Here is a 22,236-nt window from a genome sequence, read left to right on the forward strand (position 1 = left end):
CTGAGCACACTGGGACAGGCAGAAGGGAGAGGCCCAAGGGACAGCAGATGTGTTGTAGGGACTTCAGTCCAGAAACTGTATGGAAGTAGGCAGAACCAATGAGGGCGCTGCAATAACTTTCTTGGGGGATTTGGCAGCCTAAGGAACCACTTTTTACTACGAAGTAAAGAGATGGGGTATCCTCTGGTCAGCCCAGAAGGAGTTTGGGTGGAGCCTACTGTGCAAGCTTGAGGCAGAGGGGGAGGGGAAGCAGCCACCAGCAACTAACCTCAGCTTCCTAAACTCAGCAGAAAGATCAGAGGTGTTGTTGGAAAGGCAAGAAGCCCTGTGATTCTGTGTGTCCGCCAAATAGAGACAAAAACCCAAGTTGTGCGATGCAGCTTTAAAGGGGCTGGTGATTGACAGAATGTGTAGCGGTGGATGGGGTGGAGCCGCTGGGTGGGGTTTAGGACTGGCAGCTGGGAGAAACCAAAAGGAAGGAAAAAGAAAACCACTGCCCCCGACAACGCTAATGTTGGGCGGGAACCTAGCCAAAAAAAAAAAAAGAAAGAAAAGAAAAGGAGGATTTTAGAGCTCACCTCCACTCGTGTCCCCGGTCGACTCTTTCAAACCCTTCTGTCTCCTTTTGAGATAATTAAAATCGAGTAAACACCGGCCCTAGTCGGTGCCCATTCCCCCTAACTCTCCACTGAACGAGGTTTGTGGTGCTAGGAAGTGAGGACTCTGAGTCCACCAGCTCAACCCCGGCCCCGCCCCATCGGCCCTGGCCCACGGCGGGGAGCAGAAGATGCCTTCTGAGGTGCAGAATCCCAAAGTAAGTCCCTTTTGTTTTGCCTACCCACTCCCTCCCCTTCCTTTTGCCACCCTCACTGGGGTCTCCCGCTGTGTTGCGAAGGAGCCGTCTTACAGGAGACTTTCAAGGAGGATCCAGAGGCTGGAGCAGAGTGGGTTGGGGTAAGTGGAGGGGAGGAGAAGAGGGGTGGTGCTTTGGAGCTTAGGGGAACTGCCACCCACCGGATAGGCGCTCACAGTTTAATAAAGCCTTGATTTCTCCTTCTGTCATTAGAGCCTCGATTTACCCCCTCCAGGCATTCTTTCCTTGTGTCACTCTTCAGCACCCCTATCATATTACTTAAAGCCTCTAGCGGCGAGCTGGGAGGGCTCCATTTTGCCTGGCTTCTTAAAGGGACAATGCACCACTTGAACTGTAGGAAATCTCTACTGGAAATTCAGTTTGGAGAAGGATGGCATTTACTCACCTTACTATGTCACTACATGTGTTAGGGGAATGTGTATGGCGAGGACAGCTTTTTCTTTCTCACACTAGCCTCCAGAGGTGGTTCTAATGCTCAGTTTATTCTTAGGAGGTACACCTTGGGTAATGTTGCCAAGTTGCACATTAGTTAGCTGCAGAGTCAATTGGATCTGCAGTTTTAGCTGAAGGCAAATATTCTGTTTCCTGAGAGGTTACATGGCTGTGCAGATGTCTTGAAAAAATTTATTCATTCTACAAATATTTATTCAATGCCAAATTTATTGCCTGTGGCTGTTCCTGCTGCTGAGTGGTGTCTGTAACATGTCAAGACCATGTAGAGTGGTGTCACTGACTCCTTTCTTAACAGATTGGTGGCCAGGTTTTCTTCCTAGGATATAGAAATTAATGTTGAATTTGATTACAACATTTACTAAGTATCGATCATGTTAAAGATACAATGGTTCACATTTATTGTCTTTCCTTTAGTAATAATGTCCAATATGTCCAAGCCCAAGTAACTGGGAGATCCAGCTGGAAAAGATAGGAACTCGAGTCAAAATAATATGCAAAGAGAGAGAGGCTGGATACTTCAATAGGGAAGTTAAGGCTACCTTGGGTGATCTGTCATTACCATGTTCATGTCCAGTCAGGAAGATTGTGTTGGGGAGGAGGGCTTCACTATCTACCTTCTGCTGTTAAATAGAATAACTTGTGTGGTGATTTGTTAGAAAGCCTCATACAGACCAGTAACATCTCTTCCATGTTTGTCTCTCTCACATTTCTGCTTAGGGAAAATAGCAGGACTGGATGGAGTCTTATGATATCCCAATGGTCAAAGAAATGAAAACATGTTGTTTAGATTTTAGGGCTTGTATTTCATGCTGAAAGTTTCTGTTTGGTCAGTGGAATGCCATGGCTCCCAGTGCTCTGCAATTTACCAGTTCAGCTGTCTCTGGTATTAAATGCAAGGCATTTAATGTCTTCTTTAATGTGCTAGGTTTTATTGCATCCCCAGTGTTAATTCCCACCAAAGGCAAGTATCAGTTCTAGATTTCTAGGCAACAGTTAGCTAAAGCACATTATTCCATGCCCTCTTTCCTCAATTGGTTTTCCAAACCTCAAAACGACCTTATTCTGAATAGCTAGTATTGTTGAGTCCACTGGATTCTTTCTCCCTAAATTCCCTGGCCTATGGCTTACTTAAAACACAGGAAACATGAATTAAGCTGGAACTCTCCTAGTAACTTTCATCAGTGGGAATACAGTCTTGTCTCAGGGCCAAGAGCCACTTGTACATGTTATACCCACTGAAGTCTGCTATCAACACCCTTGCATGGAAGGTAGAGATGGAACTATGTGTTGATTCCATAGCCAGTTTCCTACATTTGGTATGCATGAAATATTTTAAGAACTGCTGTACTTCCTTTTTAACATTTGATTGTCACTTTGTGTTAATATTGCTTTGTTTTTCTTTGGTTGAGTTTCCAGTTGCAGGATATGGGAACTAGGCAGTTCTTAGCTGTCTTAAAATATCATTGCTGAAATATGGCTATTCTCTTCCTAGGACAATGAAAGTTTTGTGAACCCACCAACAAGTACTACAGGCAAGCAATAGAAATACTTCTCCAAGGGCTTCAAGTGTCTTCTTCAGAGCAATTTAAATTGTTTGGTGTCATTTGTTCTGCTTCTTGGGTTTGTGGAGAATTTCTGTCTATGTGGAGGCAAAAGAGTTTTATGAGAGATAATTGCATGCACTTTGCATGCTCTCTTTTCTCTGTATTTTACTAACAGGATTTTCGACTCCCAATTCCTCTTCTGGAATAAATGCATGGATCTGGGGGCTAGGCTAGACTCAAACACTTTTTCTCTACATTTACTTTGGTCTGAGTTCCTTCCTAGTTGTTGCTCAGGCTTCAAGGATAGGGAGCTGTGATAGACAAAGATATCAACACAAAAATACATTGTGTTATGATATTAATTAATTAATTAATTTCAACAAATACTGAGAATTTACTGAGTGCCATCAGTGCACAAAACTCTGGGGATATATAGCAGTAAACAAAACAAAGCTCTGCACTCTTAGAGATAATATTCTAAAGAGGGTGTGTAGCTGAAGGTGAAAGACAAACAATAAAAGTCTTTGTTGTACTGGGATATGGTAGGAGAAAGGATATAAAGCACCTGAAGTTGGGGAAAGCTCTTTGATATAGAGCAGTCAATGAAAGCTTCTTTTATATGGTGATATTTATGAATATATCTGAATGAAGTGAGAGAATCAGCCATGAGAATACCTGAGCAAAGAGTGTTCTAGACAGAGGAAATAGAATTTGCAAAGTCTTGCTGTGTTCAAGAAATAGCAAGAAGGCCCATGTCACTGGAATGGAGAGGAGAGTGGTAGGACATGAGGTCAGAGAGACAGAAAGACAGAGAGGGTCAGATTTTACAGGACCTTGTAAAGACATTGGCTTTTATCTGATTTAGGAAGCCATTTAAAAAAATATATTTTATTTATTTATTTATTTATTTGAGAGAGAGAGAGAGAGAGAGAGCATGAGTGAGAGAGCACAAGCAGGGGGAGCAGCAGAGGGAGAGGGAGAAGCAGATTCCCTAAAGAGCAGGGAGCCCGATGTGGGGCTCCATCTCAGGACCCTGAGATAATGACCTGAGCTGAAGGCAACTGCTTAACTGACTGAGCCACCCAGGCACCCCTAGGAAGCTATTTTTAAAGAAAATAAATAATTAACAATTACATTATCTAAAATTCGAGGTGCCTGGGTGGCTCAGAGTTAAAGCCTCTGCCTTCAGTTCAGGTCATGATCCCAGGGTCCTGGGATGGAGCCCTGGGGCTCTCTGCTCAGCTGGGAGCCTGCTCCCACACACCCCCGCCTGCCTCTCTGCCTACTTGTGATCTCTGTCTGTAAAATGAATAAATAAAATCTTAAAAATAAAATAAAATAAAATAAAATAAAATTCTACTCTAGTAAGGAAGATGAATTTTCATCTTAACACAAGATGATTTATGTTTTAATGCTTTGGGTATAATGCTCCTTTAAAAAAACCTTAGAAAGCTTATTGCTGAATTTATGTCACCTAATATAATTTAATTTCATACTAACCATTGTTTTATAACAGAAGTATCTGAAAATAGTTTTAAGCACATTTGAAACTACTTAAATACTAAAAGTCTTTTCCACGTACTTTAATAAAAATCACAATAAATTTATTAGCACTTGAATAATGCTTAAACTTTTAATGAAAACATCATAAGATTTTGTAGTACTAGTTTATTCTATCATGAAATGGTGAAAATTATTGACTTGGAAAATTTCTAAGCTTTTAGTGTTGCTGGCATATATGAGTTCTCCTAGGTTATTCACTATCCTTCTTCCCAAGTTCTTTCCAGTGGGGAAGTGTGTTTCATGTATGATTTCATTTAATTTTCATAATAAGCTTGTATGATAGGCACTATTACCATTCCCATTTTACAGATGAAGAAACTAAGGCCCTAAAAAAACTAATGAAAAGTAAAGTGCTATACCCAAGGTCACGCAGCTAGTAAGTGGAAGAGGAACCATTCTCTTCTATACCTTCTGAGAAGTTGTTCCATCAGCTTCTTTCTCTCCTATCTTCCTTGATTTATTTTTCTTCTTTAGTTCTACCACCCATCCAACTATCCCCACCTATTTATTGAGGATCCTCTCTGTGCCAGGCCCTCTATTCAACACTTTATGTGTATCAGTTTATACAAAGCCCATAACAAGTTTATGAAGTAAGTAGTATTATTTTCCCCATTTTCCAGTTAGAGAAATTGGGACACAGAAAAGTCAAGCAACTTGCCCAAGTTTACACATATAGTAAGTGGCAGAGCTGAGATTTGAACCCAAGTTCTACAAAGTCTATGCTTTGACTATTATGCTATACTGCCTGGTCTTCAGCTTGCAAACACATTTTTTTTCCCCGTGGTCTAAATCAGTCTTTCTTTAGCAATGCTCACTCAAATTACTATTCCATTTTTCTCAGTTTCTATTTAAATCATTACTGAAATTGCTCTTGCTAAATTTACCTGAAGGTCTCCTAATTGTCATGTCCATTGCTTTCTCTTTTTTAGGTTTTCAACATAGTTGACTCTAGTACATTTGAAGCAGTTGTGCATTTCATCATTCTTTAAAACCTTCCCTTCCTTGTCTTCCATGACAATACTCTATCTTGGATTTCTACCTCTCTGACTATTGTTTTCTTTCTCTTCTCTAGCCATTCTATAACCTTTTTTGTGTGTGCATAATCTCATCCACTTAAGAGTTTCAACTGTCATTTATATGCTGATGATGGCCTGTGTGATAAATTGCATCTCCAAGCTGAATGTTTTTTCTGAGACTGGACCTACCCATTTACCTGTTAAGTGGACATCTTGACACCTCATCCTTAGTATGTCTAAAACTGAATTCATCATCAAACCCTTCACTCCTGTTTCTATCCCTGTCAGTCACATAATCAACCAAACAATGAAGTCTTGAGACATCTACTATTCTTTCTTCTCTTTACCTTACAGATTCTGCTTCTTGGATCTTTGTATGTTCTCTACCCCAACTTGTAGTGCCTTTACTTAGTTTTTCAACATGTATGATCTGGCCTATTAAAATAGCTTTTTTACTGTCATTTTATCTGCCTCTAATCTCTATGGCTTTTGTTATAGATGAAATTACATCCCTCAAAATATTTTTCAATTTTAATTCCTAATACCACAGAATGAGACTGTATTTGGGGAATGGGTATTTACAGAGGTAATCAAGTTAAAATAAGGTCATTAGGACAGACCTTGATCCAGTATGACTGGTGTCTTTATAAAAAAGGGAAATTTGGATACAAAGAAAGACTCACAGTAGAGGGAAGATGATACAAGAAATATAGGGAGAAAGCCATCTACAAATCAAAGAGAGAGACCTAGAACAGATTCTTCCCTCATAGCCCTCAGAAGGAATTAACCCTGTTGACCCCTTGGTTTTAGACCTCTAGCCGCCAGAACTGTGACAGCAAATTTCTGTTTAAGCTACCCAGTTTTTAGTACTTTGTTGTGCCATTCCTAACAACCTAATAAGGACCCTAGTCTATATATTAGGATGTTTCTAAAAATAGATGTTTTTATCTTACCAGTCATATGTTCAGAATCCTTCAAAGATTCCCCATCACTTATAGGATTAAATCCCTGCCTTTTAGTAAGATGCTTCAGTTTGTCATCAGCCACTGTTCATGTTTATTGCCTATGAGTTCCTCATCACAGGAGCCACATTAAACATACTGCTACTTCTTGAACATAACATGGTCTTTCACAAACACCCTGCTTCATTTATGCTATTAGAATTTCCAGAAATGTGGGTGCCTGGGTGGCTCAGTGGGTTAACCCTCTGCCTTCGGCTCAGGTCGTGATCTCAGGGTCCTGGGATTGAGCCCTGCTTTGGGCTCTGCTCAGCAGGAAGTCTGCTTCCCTCTCTCTCTCTCTCTGCCTGCCTCTCTGCCTACTTGTGATCTCTGTCTGTCAAATAAATAAATAAAATCTTGAAAAAAAAAAAAGAATTTCCAGAAATGTCCTTCTTCCTCTTACAACATGAACTACCCCACCTCCACCTTTCCTTCTACTCCATTCTTCTCTTTGGTAAGCTCCTATTCATATCATGATATTCAAATCAAGTGTTATTTTCTCTGTGGAGCCTAACTGCACCTTGAATTGTAGGTAGGGTTTGGATTGCCTGAGTAGACAAGAAAGGGTATTTTAAGCAGGAAGAACCATATAACCAAAGGCAGGTAATGAACATCAACATAATGTGGGATAAAGGAGGATGAGGTAGGATTAAGGAAGGGATAAGGCTAGCAAACTCTGCCAGTGATGATAATATAGGTAGGACAATAGAAGCTGCTGGAGAAGTAGTAATGTCAATATTCTTCCTCCACAGAGTCTCGGGGAAACACCTAAGTCTCAAAGAATGTTATTATATAGCTAGTGTCCCCTGATGCTGAGATGGCCAGTATTTTGTTTCTTGGAAAACTGGTCTTTCTAATAGCTCCCTGAGCTGGGGGCACTTTTTCTGGTCAGTGATGGGATGGTAGTAGAGTAGAAAATGTTTTAAAATGTTCAGAGTGCCTTTTTTTTGTCTTCTTTGCTCTAGCAGAATGTGATCTGCAGCTTTGACTTACTTAAACCTGGCTCTCTATATTAACCATTTCCACTTATATAAAGCGGATGATTTTGAAAGGGAGAAACAACATTCATTCATTCATCTCATTTACTCATTCAGCATGCGTACCCTGAGAATCCTCTATTTGGCTAGCTCTGTGCTACAGATTAGAAATACAAAAATGCAAGACTTCAGCCTTACCCTGGAGCTCACATGGGAGAGAGAGAGAGAGAAAGATCTAGCTAATATCCAGTGTTTGTTGATCACTTCCTATATGCTAAGGACTGTGCTAAGCCCTTTACATGCTTCTCATTTAAACTCACAAAAGGGTTATTCCCATTTTGTAAATAAAGACACTTAAGGTCAGAAGATATTTGAATAAACTCAAGGAAAGAGAAATTGGGAAACTGACAAATAAGCAAATTATTAACATGAACAGAAAAGATGAGGGGTAACTGGGGTGAAGAGGTAAGAGAAGACTTACTGGATAAGGTGATGTTTGAATCATAAAGTATAAATAGGATTTTTCAAGGTAGGAAAGTATAGAAAGAAGACATTGTAGATTGAAGGATCATCATATGTAAATGCATGGAGCTTCCAGAGAGATGGTGTCTTTAGAAAATAGTGAATGTTTCATTACGTCTGAAACATAAGGAGATTCTGGACCAGTGGCAGGAAAAAAGACTGAAGAGGTAGACAGAATCCAGACACCTGGGTGGCTCAGTCACTTAAGCATCTGCCTTCAGCTCAGGTCGTGATCCTGGGGTCCTGGGATCAAGCGTCCTGTCGGGGCTCCTTGCTTAGCAGGGAGTCTGCTTCTCCCTCTCCCTCTGCCCCTCCTCCTGCTTGTGCTCTCTCTCTAATAATAAAAAAAAAAGAATTAGGAGCATCCCCCCCCCATATTCATTCTTCATTATTCAAAACATTAGGGATTGCATAAACAGCTGCTTGGAGTGCTACAGAGAAACTAGAGTCATATTTGACATTGAGGATCAGTCAGTAGAGGCCATCATAATTACTGGTGCTAGAAAGTAGACACAAACATGAGCACTCATTGAGCTCTAAGAGTCATTGCAGATCAGTGATAAATTGTGAGACCTATTACTTTCTGGGAGCCCACAGTGGTAAAAATGGCTACTATTCAGCTAATCAAGCAATAATTAATAATAAGTAATGATAAAGCAATAACACCAATAATAAATGTGACAGGTACTACTCTAAACACTGGATTTATTATATCCATTTGATAAATGGAGAAATTATAGCACACCAGATCTATGACCATGCCTATGAGGAAACTGGGGAAACTCTGCTAATAATTGGTAGAACTTGGAATTTGAACCCGGGGAACCTTGCCTCCAAATCCATGGTTTTAATCATGGTCAGCAAGACCAAGAAGGAAATAGATCCAAATGGGTCACTAACTCTGGACCCTGCTAGCAGTATAATGCCCTGCACATATGGGTGCATATGAAAAAGATAGTAACAGGTGGAAGCCCAAAGAAGTAAGGAAACAACAGGTAAAGCAGGTAGCTTGCTGACTGAGGTCACAATTTAAAGGCCCACAAACCATATTCGGGTCTCAGATATACTTTATCTTTTTCCCCAAATTTGATTTCATTACCAGTGTATAAAATGTAGAAGATTTCATGTTAAATATAGGTGAGCACCTTTCTTGAAAAACTTTAAATGTATGGCATTACTAGGCCTATCCTGCTGCATGGTGACAGTTACCAGGAACTGAGCAGCATCTACCCATTTAGGCATTTTGTTCATTCATTTCTTTTCTTTGGCTGCAAAGGATAAGACCCATCTGGAGCTAGTTTTAATGCAAGAGAAATGTCACTGTATCTTGGGAATGAACTGGTTTTGCAAATGGGGAGTTCTTAGGAACATTAATTTGTTTTCTTTATGTGTCTCATATTTGCTTCCCTCTTCATATCTGATTGTTTCTTCTCTTTTAGAAGATTAAAACACCCAGTGGGCAAGACATAGCTTCTTCATCTCCTGAGTTTGTATGTTACAGTTTGGTCATATGGGAAGGCAATGGCTAGCTTTCTTAGTTCCAATTCCTAAGGTGTAGAAAATTGAGCACTGATAGACCTGGTTTGAGTCAGTTTGCTTGTATATAAAGAGTTCAGTGAGGAGGCTAGGGTCAGGCAATATAAGCACACCTTTTTAAATCAGAGAGGAGTTATTATTTTTTTCTTTTTTTAATGTGTTATGTTAGTCACCATAGTCATCATTAATTTTTGATGCAGTGTTCCAAGATTCATCGTTTGTGCACAACACCCATTCCATGGGTTGCCTTCTGTTTCCTTTGCTGTGCAGAATCTTTTGAGCTTGCTGAAGTCCCCAAAGTTCATTTTCACTTTTGTTTCCTTTGCCTTTGGAGACATGTCTTGAAAGAAGTTGCTATGGCCGATGTCAAAGAGGTTACTGCCTATGTTCTCCTCTAGGATTTGATGGATTCCTATCTCACGTCAAGGTCTTTCATCCATTTTGAGTTTATCTTTGTGTATGGTGTAAGAGAATGGTTGTGTTTCATTCTTCTGTATATAGCTGTCCAATTTTTCCAGCACCATTTATTGAAGAGACTGTCTTTTTTCCACTGGATATTTTTTCCTGCTTTGTCGAAGATTATTTGACCATAGAATTGAGGTTCCATATCTGGGTTCTCAGAGAGGAGTTATAAGGGGATCATTACATGTGGATCAGACCCTTCCACATTTGCCCCCTGTACCAAACATTATTTTGGCCCTACTGATTTTGTGGTAGATTCCTGCATTCTCTTGGAGGTCTGTCAATCTACTGTAAGCCTGACCTATCTGATCTGCTTGCCAGGTTAAGTCCAGTTATTTTGGGAGTTTGCAGGGTTCAGTGCATCCCCAGTGGCCTGGTCCTTTCTTGTGATAAATCTCTTCCTATTACTGTGCAAAGCAGTTTGAGGTCAAAATGGCCAGAACACCATTTCTTTTCTTTTTCTTTCTTTTTTTGGCACTTTGAATCTCACAGGATTTTCTTCCTCCAGGAGCTTAAAAATCACCTAATCAATTATTATATAATGGCCTAAAAGCCAGTTAATGCAGTCTAGTGAGTGCATTCTTAAAGAGTTAACAGTCCTATATGAAAAAGGGGGCAGTCTAAAGTAAAGCAGCTGATAATATGTCTAGTACTACAGAAGCAGCAAAAGTTTCATTCGCAAATGTAATGACTGTGCTTTAGAATTAGACAGGATGACAGTGATTTACTGTGTTCTCCTTTCTTGGATTCCCTTGAATCACAGGAACTTTCCACATTTTGTGGTCCTCAGTTGAGGCTTGGGACACTTCATGTTCCAATGATTTTTTTTTTCAGTGACTTTAAATTTCTTTTCCTGATACTGCTGACCAAAGTGGCAGTTGGTATTGAAGGATTCCATTTTCAGCCCAGAGCTTTGGGGTGCACGGATTGCTAGTCCTAGTGGGCGTTGAGAGGGAAGCTTCCCCCTCCTCCCAAAGTACCAAAGTAATTGTCCTGGATGAAACTTTTCTCAAGATCCTGGGATGGATTACTTTCAAAGGAATCCAATCTTTCTGTCCAGGTCCGGCTGCATTTTCTTTGCCTTTTATAAATAGAATTATCCTGACTTCCTCAAACTGAGAGTCATTTATTTCCAGGGTAAGAGTCTATACTCTTCAGAGTGAAGTGGGAAGAACTCAGAACCAAAGCCAGACAACTTCCTAGAAAGAGGAATTTTACTTAGAGCATTTGAAATCTGGGCAAACATTAGTTTGCTTTCACATTCCCTCTATGATGTTTCAATAAAATGAATAAAGTGGGTCTGTTACTTTGGATCTTCCTCTCCTTCCTCTAGCTCCTTCGGTTGGCAGGTTAAGACAGCATTTATTGCAAATGACAATAGCAGGTAACATTTTTTTGAGCAATTTCTATATGCAAAACACTGTTCTAAATTCTTGTCAATACCTATGTAGTAAAATTGTTATGATGGTTATGTAACCCATAAAATGTACCTAGCATATAATGTTCAGTCAGTAAATATTAGTACTTGTATAATCGCTATCCCCTCTCATTCCTTCTCCCTTAAAAAAAAAAAACACAATAATTTATAAACCTGTCAATTCACTAGGCTGTACACCTGAAACTAATATAGCATATTGTGTGTCAATTATACTCAAAATACATATATACACACATACATACATACTTGGATTAGGCTCACTGTAAATACAGACATTTTAATCTCTGAGGAGAGATCTTGGCTGCTTCACCATTCTCTCATCCAACCTATAGTAATAGATCCAAGACTTTTCTATACTTCTTAAGCTCCCATTCATACCTACCACCAATTGTGGCCTCCTGATTTCCTGATGAAATTATATAAATTCCCTCATTTCTCTTTTACCTCCCCTAGGTCAGCACTGCTCAAACTTTACTGTATATAAATCACCTGCAGATTTTCTTACAATTCAGATTTTGAGTCAGAAAGTTGGGGGTGGGACCTGAGGAGATTCTACATTTCTAACAAGTTTCTGGGTGTGCAGATACTTCTGGGTGGACAACATTTTGTGTAGGAAAAATCTAAAGAATATCAAAGTTTATTAATCCCAATGTTTTCTTTTAATTTATTTTTTTCAGTGTTCCAAGATTCACTTTATACATCACACCTAGTGCTCCATGCAATACGTGCCGTGCCCTCTTTAATACCCACCAGGAGGCTCACCTATCCCTCTATGCCCCTCCCTTCCAAAACCCTCAGTTTGTTTCTCAGAGTCCACAGTCTCTCATGCTTCATCTTCCCCTCCGATTTATCCCAATTCACTTTCCTTTCCTTCTCCTAGTGTCCTCCATGTTATTCCTTACGCTCTACAAGTAAGTGAAACCGATGTTGTTTTTTGTTGTTTGTTTTGTTTTGTTTTAACAGACGAAGAGATTGAGGCTTAAAAATGTTATGTGATTTTCTCAGGGTTATACAACTAGAAAGTGGTAGAGTCTAGTCTTAAACCTAGCTCTTGCTTCCCATGCTGTATTTATATCCTACACCTCTGAAGTTGTTTCTTGAAGCAATTCCTTGATGTTGAATTGCTTTATCTACACCACCTCAACCTATGGGGATCTCCATGGAGCTTTTGTCTGATCTGACTACAGCATTGTTTTGCTGAAATATTACTATATTTATTTTTAAGTTTCCTTGAAAATAGTTTAAAGTTGTTTTGGCTGGAAATGTTTCATAGCTAGCACATGAAAGCTTTGAAGATCTCTGAGGCAATAGATTCCAGCATTAATAGAGTTTTTATTCATTCAAAAGGGAGCAGTGAGGCTGATTTAGATAATTGAAAATGATGTTCAGAGTTGTTAGTGAGTGAGAGTTAAATGAAGTCAATGTATTCTCTTACTTCAGGGCTTGAAGCACACCAGCTGTGTCTGGAGAGGATTGAGGTCCTCCATCTCCAATATGGGGTGGGGACAATGTCAATTTACTGGCTATGTGAAGTATGGAACTCAAAGCTTTCCATGGAAAAATCCTTCAAACTATGTTTTACCAGACCCTACAACTCAGGGTGCCTTGAGGTTAATAGATTTCTTGATGTAATTTGATGGCTAGGGACTCTAGGACAGTTAAGAACTTGCAGGGGAAGACTCTCTAAGCATCACTGGAATCTACACAGTTGCAGTCTTCCTTTGCAGCTGTGCTATGGGTCTCTAAGCATCACTGGAATCTACACAGTTGCAGTCTTCCTTTGCAGCTATGCTATGGGCATAATAGTAGCCATCAGTAGCTAAGAGTTAGTAATGGTAACTTCAACTTTTTTTCAAAATTTTTTCTTTTTTTAATTTTTATTTTATTATGTTATGTTAGTTACTATATAGTAGTATATCATTAGTTTTTGATGTAGTGTTCCATTATTCATTGTTTGCATGTAACACCCAGTGCTCCATGCAATACATTTTTTGGCTGTATTGTCTTTAAATGGAGATTTGGGATGGTATGTTAAATTTGTCCTGTTTTGATTCAAAATAAACTGGGAAATAGCATCCTCATAAACTGGGTAGGCTTAAACAGAGAGTGACCTTGGGAATCTCAAATTTGTATTTCAGATCTTATGACCCATGCACCCTTCTGCCAGCTGGAAGAAGTGTACTCTTAATGTGGGAAAAGTATTCAAGCAATACAGCTTCTTCTTGCATATTCAAAGGGCAGAAGGGAGCTTGCTTCTGAGTGCCTGGTACTGTGTTAGCCCAGTACAAATACTATTTTTCTGAATTTTCTTAATATAGCCCTATGAAATATTCCCCTCCCTATTTTTTTTTTAACAAATGAGGAAATCAAGAATCAGAGAAATTAACTAAATAAACAGTTACACTGCTAGCATTTGGCATCTGGAATTTGAACTCAGATCTGACACCAGAGCCCTTGCCTTTAAGTGACACATTATGCTGCTTTCAAGTACCTAAATTAGGAAAGCAATAGATTCAGATGTTATAGCCATTTATTATAAGTTACTTATTTACATTTTAATTGTCTTATCTTGAATGGGAAAAAAACAGAGAAATAACGGACATATTGAACAGAAGTAAGTATATAAAAGGAGGTTATTTCTACATATGGGCTCTCAAAGCACTAGACTCAGCAGTCTAAGGATATCTTAGTCATGTCTTCCCCTAGTACCTAGTGCATAGAAATTGTCTAGGAAATGTTTGTTGAGTGAATGAATGAAGATGAATTGATGAGTTTAGAAGAATTAGCTACCTACTTTGAGACTTCCTGACAGATACACATCCTTTCACATGTTCCTGGTCAACAATATATAGATTATGTATACAGGTACCCAAAAAGAGATACACATATTCATTCAGAAATAGCCATCCTGATATATACAAACTCAGAGATACATCTACATGTAAATGAATGCTAGGTATATTAGTTTCTTGCTGCTGTAACAAAGCACCATAAAGTGGGTGGCTTAAAACAAAGAACATTTATTCCCTCATAGTTCTGAAAGTGACACATATGAAGCTAAGGTGTTGGCAAAAACCTCAAAAACCCTCAAAAACCTCTAGGGGAAGATCCTTCCTGGTCTTTTTCGGCTTCTGACATTTCTTGGTTTGCAACAGCATAATTCTAACTTCTGCCTATGTCTTTACATGTTTGTCTCCCTGTATGTGGGTCTCCCTCTCTTCACAAGGTGTTTTCCAGTTCTTTATAAGGATACCAGTCATATTAGATTAGAACCCACCCTAAATACCCATCTTGGTTACTTACTTCCAAATAAGGTCAAAATCACAGATACTAGTGTTTAGCATCTCAATATATCTTTTTAAAATATATATTTATTTGTTTATTTAAATCAAGGATGTTCACATAGAGTATTGTATTAGTTTCAGGTGTACAATATAATGATTCAACAACTCTATACATTTCTCAGTGGTCATCACAATAAATATACTCTTAATACCCTTCACCTATTTCACCCAACCCCACACCTGTCTCCCTCTGGCAACCACCAGTTTGTTATCTATATTTAAGTGTTTTTTTTAAGAGTCTTTTTTTGTTTGTCTCCTTTGTTTCTTGTATTATTAAAAAGTTTTTATTTAAATTCTAGTTAGTATGTTAACATAAGTACAATATTAGCTTCAGATATACAATACCATGACTTAACACTTCCACATAACACTGATACTCAACACAAGTGGACTCCCCAGTTCTCATCAGCTATTTAACCCATCCCCCCACTCACCTCCTGTCTGGTAACTATTAGTCCATTCTCTACAGTTAAGAGTCTGTTTCTTGGTTTGTCTCTCTTTTCCCCCTTGGCTCATTTGTTTTGGTTCTTAGATTCCACATACCAGTGACATCATATGGTATTTGACTCTTTCTGACTGACTTGTCTCACTTAGCATTATTCCCTCTAGATCCATTCGTGTTGTAAATGGCAAGATTTTATACATTAATGGCTGAGTAATATTGTATAAATATGTCATAGCTTCTTTACCCATTTATCTATTGATGGATACTTAGGTTGCTTCCATATCTTCTCTTGTAAATAACACTTCAATAAACATAAGGGTGAATGTGCCTTTTCAAATTTGTGTTTCCATTTTATTTGGGTTAATACCCAGTGGGGGAATTACTGGATCCTCTGTTAATTTTATTTTTATATTTTTGAGGAACATCCATAGTGTTTTCCACAGCTTGCATGCCCACTAACAGTGCATGAGGGTTTGTTTTTCACTACATCCTCACCAACACTTGTTTTTTGTGTTTTGATTTTCACCATTCTGACAGCTGTGAGGTCACATCTCATTGTGGCTTTGATTTGCATTTTCCTGATGATTAGTGGTGTTGAACATCTTTTCATGTTTCTGTTGGCCACCTGTATATCTTTTTTGGAAAAATGTCTGTTTATGTCTTCTGCTCATTTTTAGTTCTATTATTTGGTTTTTGATGTTGAATTGAGTAATTTTTAAATATATTTTAAATATTAACCCCTATTGGATATATAATTTGCAAATATCTGTTCCCATTTGGTGGGTTGACTTTTTGTTTTGTTGATTGTTTACTTTGCTGGAAAAAAGCAAAAATGAACTATTAGGACTTAATCAAGATAAAAAGTTTCTGCACAGCAAAGGAAATAGTCAACAAAACTAAAAGGCAACCTACAGACTGTGAGAAGATATTTTCAAATGATAGTGTAGTCCCAATAGTGTAGTCCCAATAGTTCATTTTTCCTTTCGTTTCCTTTGCCTGAGAAGACATATCTAGAAAACTGTTTCTATGGCCAATGTCAAAGAAATTACTGCCTATATTTCCTCTATGAATTTTATGGCTTCAGGTCTCACATTTAGGTTTTAATCCATTTAAAGTTTCTTTTTGTTTATGGTGTAATAAAATGGTCTAGTTTCATACTTTTGCATGTAGCTGTCTAGTTTTCCCAACACCATTTGTTGATAAGACTCCCTTTTTTCCATTGTATGTTCTTGCTATCCGTGTGATAGATTATTGTACTGTATAATCTTGGATTTATTTCTGGGCTCTATTCTGTACCATTAATCTATGCCTCTATATTTGTGCCAGAATGATAGTGTTTTAATGATTGCAGTTTTATAATATATATGTTTATTCTTTTTTAAAATTTAAATTCAATTTGCCAACATATAGTACAATAGTTTCAGAGGTAGTTCTCAATAATTTATCAGTTGCATATAACACCCAGGGCTTATATCACATGCCCCCCTTAATGCCCATCAACCAATTTCCCCATCCCCCCACCCACCTCCCTTTCTGCAACCCTGAGTTTGTTTCCTACATTTAATAGTTTATCATGGTTTTCCTCCCTCTATGATGACTTCCCATTCAGTTTTCCCTCATTTCCTCTATGATCCTCTGCACTGTTTCTTATAGTCCACATATGAGTAAAACCATATGATAATTCTCTTTCTCTGACTGACTTATTTTGCTCAGCATAATACCCTCCAGTTCTATCCATGACAAAGTAAATGGTAAGTATTCATCTTTTCTGATGGCTGAGTAATATTCCATTGTGTTCCGTATCCATTCATCTGTTGATGGACATCTTGGCTCATTCCACAGTTTGGCTATGGTGGACATTGCTTCTATGAACATTAGGTACAGGTGTCCCTTGGAATCACTACATTTGCATATTTGGTGTAAATACTTAGTAGTGCACTTGTTGGGTCATGGGGTAGCTTTATTTTTAACTTCTTAAGGAACGTCCATACTATTTTCCAGAGTGGCTGTACCAGGTTGCATTCTCACCAAGAGAAGAAGAACGTTCCCCTTTCACCACATTGTCATAAACATTTGTTGTTTTCTGTCTTGTTAATTTTAGCCATTTTGACTGGTGTGAGGTGGTCTCTTGTGTGTGTGTGTGTGTGTGTTTTTTAAGATTTTTATTTATTTATTTGACAGACAGAGATCACAAGTAGGCAGAAAGGCAGGCAGAGAGAGAGAGGAAGGGAAACAGGCTCTCCGCTGAGCAGAGACCCCCGATGCGGAGCTCGATCCCAGGACCCTGGGATCGTGACCTGAGCTGAAGGCAGAGGCTTTAACCCACTGAGCCACCCAGGCGCCGCTCTCTTGTGGTTTTGATTTGTATTTCCCTGATGGCAAGTGATATGGAGGAAAAGTGCTCCATATCGCTCATGTGTTGTTGGCCATTTGTATGTCTTCTTTGGAGAAATGTTGTTCATGTCTTGTATTCATTTCTTGACTGGATTATTTGTTTATACCTTGGATACTAGCCATTTATCTGATATGTCATTTGAAAATATCTTCTCACATTCTGTAGGTTGCCTTTTAGTTTTGTTGACTATTTCTTTTGCTGTTCGGAATCTTTTTATCTTGATTAAGTCCTAATAGTTCATTTTTACTTTTGCTTCCCTTGCCTTTGGAGACGTGTCTAGCAATAAGTGGCTGTGGTTGAGGTTGAAGAGGTTATTGCCTGTGTTCTCCTCTAGGGTTTTGACAGATTCCTGTCTTACATTTAGGTTTTTCATCCATTTTGAGTTTATCTTTGTGTATTATTTAAGAAAATGGTCGAGTTTTGTTCTTCTATGTGTGGCTGTCCAATTCTCCCAGCAACATTTATTGAAGATACAGTCTTTTCTCCATTGGATATTCATTCCTGCTTTGTTGAAGATTAGTTGATCATACAGTTGAGGGTCCATTTCTAAGTTCTCTGTTATGCTCCACTGATCCATGTATCTGCTTTTGTGCCAGTACCATACTGTCTTGATGATCACAGCTTTTTAAAAAACTTTATTTATTTATTTTAATAAACATATAATGTATTTTTATCCCCAGGGGTACAGGTCTGTGAATCGCCAGGTTTACACCTTTCACAGCACTCATCATAGTCCATACCTCCCCAATGTCCATATCCCCACCACCCTCTTCCGTCCTTCCTCCCCCCAGCAACCCTCAGTCTGTTTTTTGAGATTGAGTCTTTTATGGTTTGTCTCCCTCCCAATCCCATCTTTTCATTTTTTCTTTTCCTACCTCCCCCCAACCCCCCCACATTGCATCTCCACTTCCTCATATCAAAGAGATCATATGATAGTTGTCTTTCTCCGATTGACTTATTTCGCTAAGCATGATACCCTCTAGTTCCATCCACAACGTCACAAATGGCAAGATTTCATTTCTTTTGATGGCTGCATAGTATTCCATTGTGTATATATACCACTTCTTCTTTATCCATTCATCTGTTGATGGACATCTAGGTTCTTTCCACAGTTTGGCTATTGTGGACATTGCTGCTATGAACATTCGGATGCACGTGCCCCTTCGGAGCACCACGTTTGTATCTTTAGGATATATTCCCAGTAGTGCAATCGCTGGGTCACAGGGTAGCTCTATTTTAAGTTTTTTGAGGAACCTCCACACTGTTTTCCAGAGTGGTTGCACCAGCTTGCATTCCCAACAACAGTGTAGGAGGGGTCCCCTCTCTCCGCATCCTCGCCAGCATCTGTCATTTCTTGACTTGTTAATTTTAGCCATTCTGACTGGTGTGAGGTGGTATCTCATTGTGGTTTTGATTTGTATTTCCCTGATGCTGAGTGATGTGGAGCACTTTTTCATGTATCTGTTGGCCATCTGGATGTCTTCTTTGCAGAAATATCTGTTCATGTCCTCTGCCCATTTCTTGATTGGATTATTTGTTCTTTGGGTGTTGAGTTTGCTAAGCTCTTTATAGATTTTGGACACTAGCCCTTTACCTGATATGTCGTTTGCAAATATCTTCCCCCATTCTGTCAGTTGTCTTTTGGTTTTGTTAACTGTTTCTTTTGCTGTGCAAAAGCTTTTGATCTTGATGAAATCCCAATAGTTCATTTTTGCCCTTACTTCTGTTGCCTTTGGCGATGTTCCTAGGAAGAGGTTGCTGCGGTTGAGGTCAAAGAGGTTGCTGCCTGCGTTCTCCTCAAGGATTTTGATAGATTCCTTTCTCACATTGAGGTCCTTCATCCATTTTGAGTCTATTTTCGTGTGTGGTGTAAGGAAATAGTCCAATTTCATTTTTCTGCATGTGGCTGTCCAATTTTCCCAGCACCATTTGTTGAAGAGGCTGTCTTTTTCCATTGGACATTCTTTCCTGCTTTGTCGAAGATTAGTTGACCATAGAGTTGAGGGTCTATTTCTGGGCTCTCTATTCTGTTCCATTGATCTATATGTCTGTTTTTGTGCCAGTACCATACTGTCTTGATGATGATAGCTTTGTAATAGAGCTTGAAGTCTGGAATTGTGATGCCACCGACTTTGGCTTTCTTTTTCAATATTCCTTTGGCTATTCGAGGTCTTTTCTGGTTCCATATAAATTTTAGGATTATTTGTTCTATTTCTTTAAAAAAATTGGATGGGATTTTGATAGGGATTGCATTAAATGTGTAGATTGCTTTAGGTAGAATAGACATTTTCACAATATTTGTTCTTCCAATCCAAGAGCATGGAACATTTTTCCATTTCTTTGTGTCTTCCTCAATTTCTTTCATGAGTACTTTATAGTATTCTGAGTATAGATTCTTTGCCTCTTTGGTTAGATTTATTCCTAGGTATCTTATGGTTTTGGGTGCAATTGTAAATGGGACTGACTCCTCAATTTCTCTTTCTTCTGTCTTGTTGTTAGTGTAAAGAAATGCGACTGATTTCTGTGCATTGACTTTATATCCTGACACTTTACTGAATTCCTGTATAAGTTCTAGCAGTTTTGGAGTGGAGCCTTTTGGGTTTTCCACATATAGTATCATATCATCTGCAAAGAGTGATAGTTTGACTTCTTCTTTGCCAATTTGGATGCCTTTAATTTCTTTTTGTTGTCTGATTGCTGAGGCTAGGACTTCTAGTACTATGTTAAACAGCAGTGGTGATAACGGACATCCCTGCCGTGTTCCTGACCTTAGCCGAAAATCTTTCAGTTTTGCTCCATTGAGAATGATATTTGCAGTGGGTTTTTCATAGATGGCTTTGATAATATTGAGGTATGTGCCCTCTATCCCTACACTTTGAAGAGTTTTAATCAGGAAGGGATGCTGCACCTTGTCAAATGCTTTTTCAGCCTCTATTGAGAGTATCATATGGTTCTTATTCTTTCTTTTATTAATGTATTGTATCACATTGATGGATTTGTGGATGTTGAACCAACCTTGTAGCCATGGAATAAATCACACTTGGTCATGGTGAATAATCCTTTTAAAGTACTGTTGGATCCTATTGGCCAATATTTTGGTGAGAATTTTCGCATCTGTGTTAATCAAGGATATTAGTCTGTAATTCTCTTTTTTGACGGGATCCTTGTCTGGTTTTGGGATCAAGGTGATGCTGGCCTCATAAAATGAGTTTGGAAGTTTTCCTTCCATTTCTATTTTTTGGAACAGTTTCAGGAGAATAGGAATTAATTTTTCTTTAAATGTTTGGTAGAATTCCCCTGGGAAGCCGTCTGGTCTTGGACTTTTGTTTGTTTGGAGATTTTTGATGACTGTTTCAATCTCCTTACTGTTATGGGTCTGTTCAGGCTTTCTATTTCTTCCTGGTTCAGTTGTGGTAGTTTATATGTCTCTAGAAATGTATCCATTCTTCCAGATTGTCGAATTTGTTGGCGTAGAGTTGCTCATAGTATGTTCTTATAATTGTTTGTATTTCGTTGGTGTTGGTTGTAATCTCTCCTCTTTCATTCATGATTTTATTTATTTGGGTCCTTTCTGTTTTCTTTTTGATACGTCTGGCCAGGGGGTTGTCAATCTTATTAATTCTTTCAAGGAACCAGCTCCTAGTTTCGTTGATTTGTTCTATTGTTTTTTTTAGTTTCTATTTCATTGATTTCTGCTCTGATCTTTATGATTTCTCTTCTCCTGCTGGGTTTAGGCTTTCTTTGTTGTTCTTTCTCCAGCTCCTTTAGGTGTAGGGTTAGGTTGTGTGTTTGAGACCTTTCTTGTTTCTTGAGAAAGGCTTGTACCACTATATATTTTCCTCTCAGGACTGTCTTTGTTGTGTCCCACAGATTTTGAACCGTTGTGTTTTCATTATCATTTGTTTCCATGCATTTTTTCAATTCTTCTTTAATTTCCTGGTTGAGCCATTCATTTTTTAGAAGGATGCTGTTTAGTCTCCATGTATTTGCATTCTTTCCAAATTTCCTCTTGTGATTGAGTTCTAGCTTCAGAGCATTGTGGTCTGTAAATATGCAGGGAATGATCCCAATCTTTTGATACCAGTTGAGACCTGATTTATGACCCAGGATGTGGTCTATTCTGGAGAATGTTCCATGTGCACTAGAGAAGAATGTATATTCTGTTGCTTTGGGATGGAATGTTCTGAATATATCTGTGATGTCCATCTGGTCCTGTGTGACATTTAAGGCCTTTATTTCCTTGTTGATCTTTTGCTTAAATGATCTGTCCGTTTCAGTGAGGGGAGAGTTAAGGTCCCCTGCTATTATTGTATTACTGTCGATGTATTTCTTTGATTTTGTTATTAATTGGTTTATGTAGTTGGCTCCTCCCATGTTAGGGGCATAGATAGTTAAGATTGTTAGGTCGTCTTGTTGGACAGACCCTTTGAGTATGATATAGTGTCCTTCTTCATCTCTTATTGTCTTTGACTTAAAATCTAATTGATCTGATATAAGGATTGCCACCCCAGCTTTCTTCTGATGTCCATTAGCATGGTACATTGTTTTCCATCTCCTCACTTTAAATCTGGAGGTGTCTTCGGGTCTAAAATGAGTTTCTTGTAGGCAGCATATTGATGGGTTTTGGTTTTTTATCCATTCTGATACCCTGTGTCTTTTGATTGGG

The 22,236-nt window shown here is 38.7% G+C and overlaps 1 protein-coding gene across 1 annotated transcript in view; it reads left to right on the forward strand.

Moving 5' to 3' along the window:
- Positions 1–624: 624 nt before the first annotated feature.
- KLF8 (KLF transcription factor 8) overlaps positions 625–22,236 on the forward strand; it is a gene marked incomplete at its 3' end in the record, with an annotated part of 314,155 nt that continues 292,543 nt past the window's right edge. Inside the window, exon 1 of the mRNA XM_080795430.1 lies at positions 625–814. The remainder of the gene's footprint in view (positions 815–22,236) is intronic.

This window comes from Martes martes, assembly GCF_963455335.1.
Source record: "Martes martes genome assembly, chromosome: X".
Lineage (NCBI taxonomy): Eukaryota > Metazoa > Chordata > Mammalia > Carnivora > Mustelidae > Martes > Martes martes.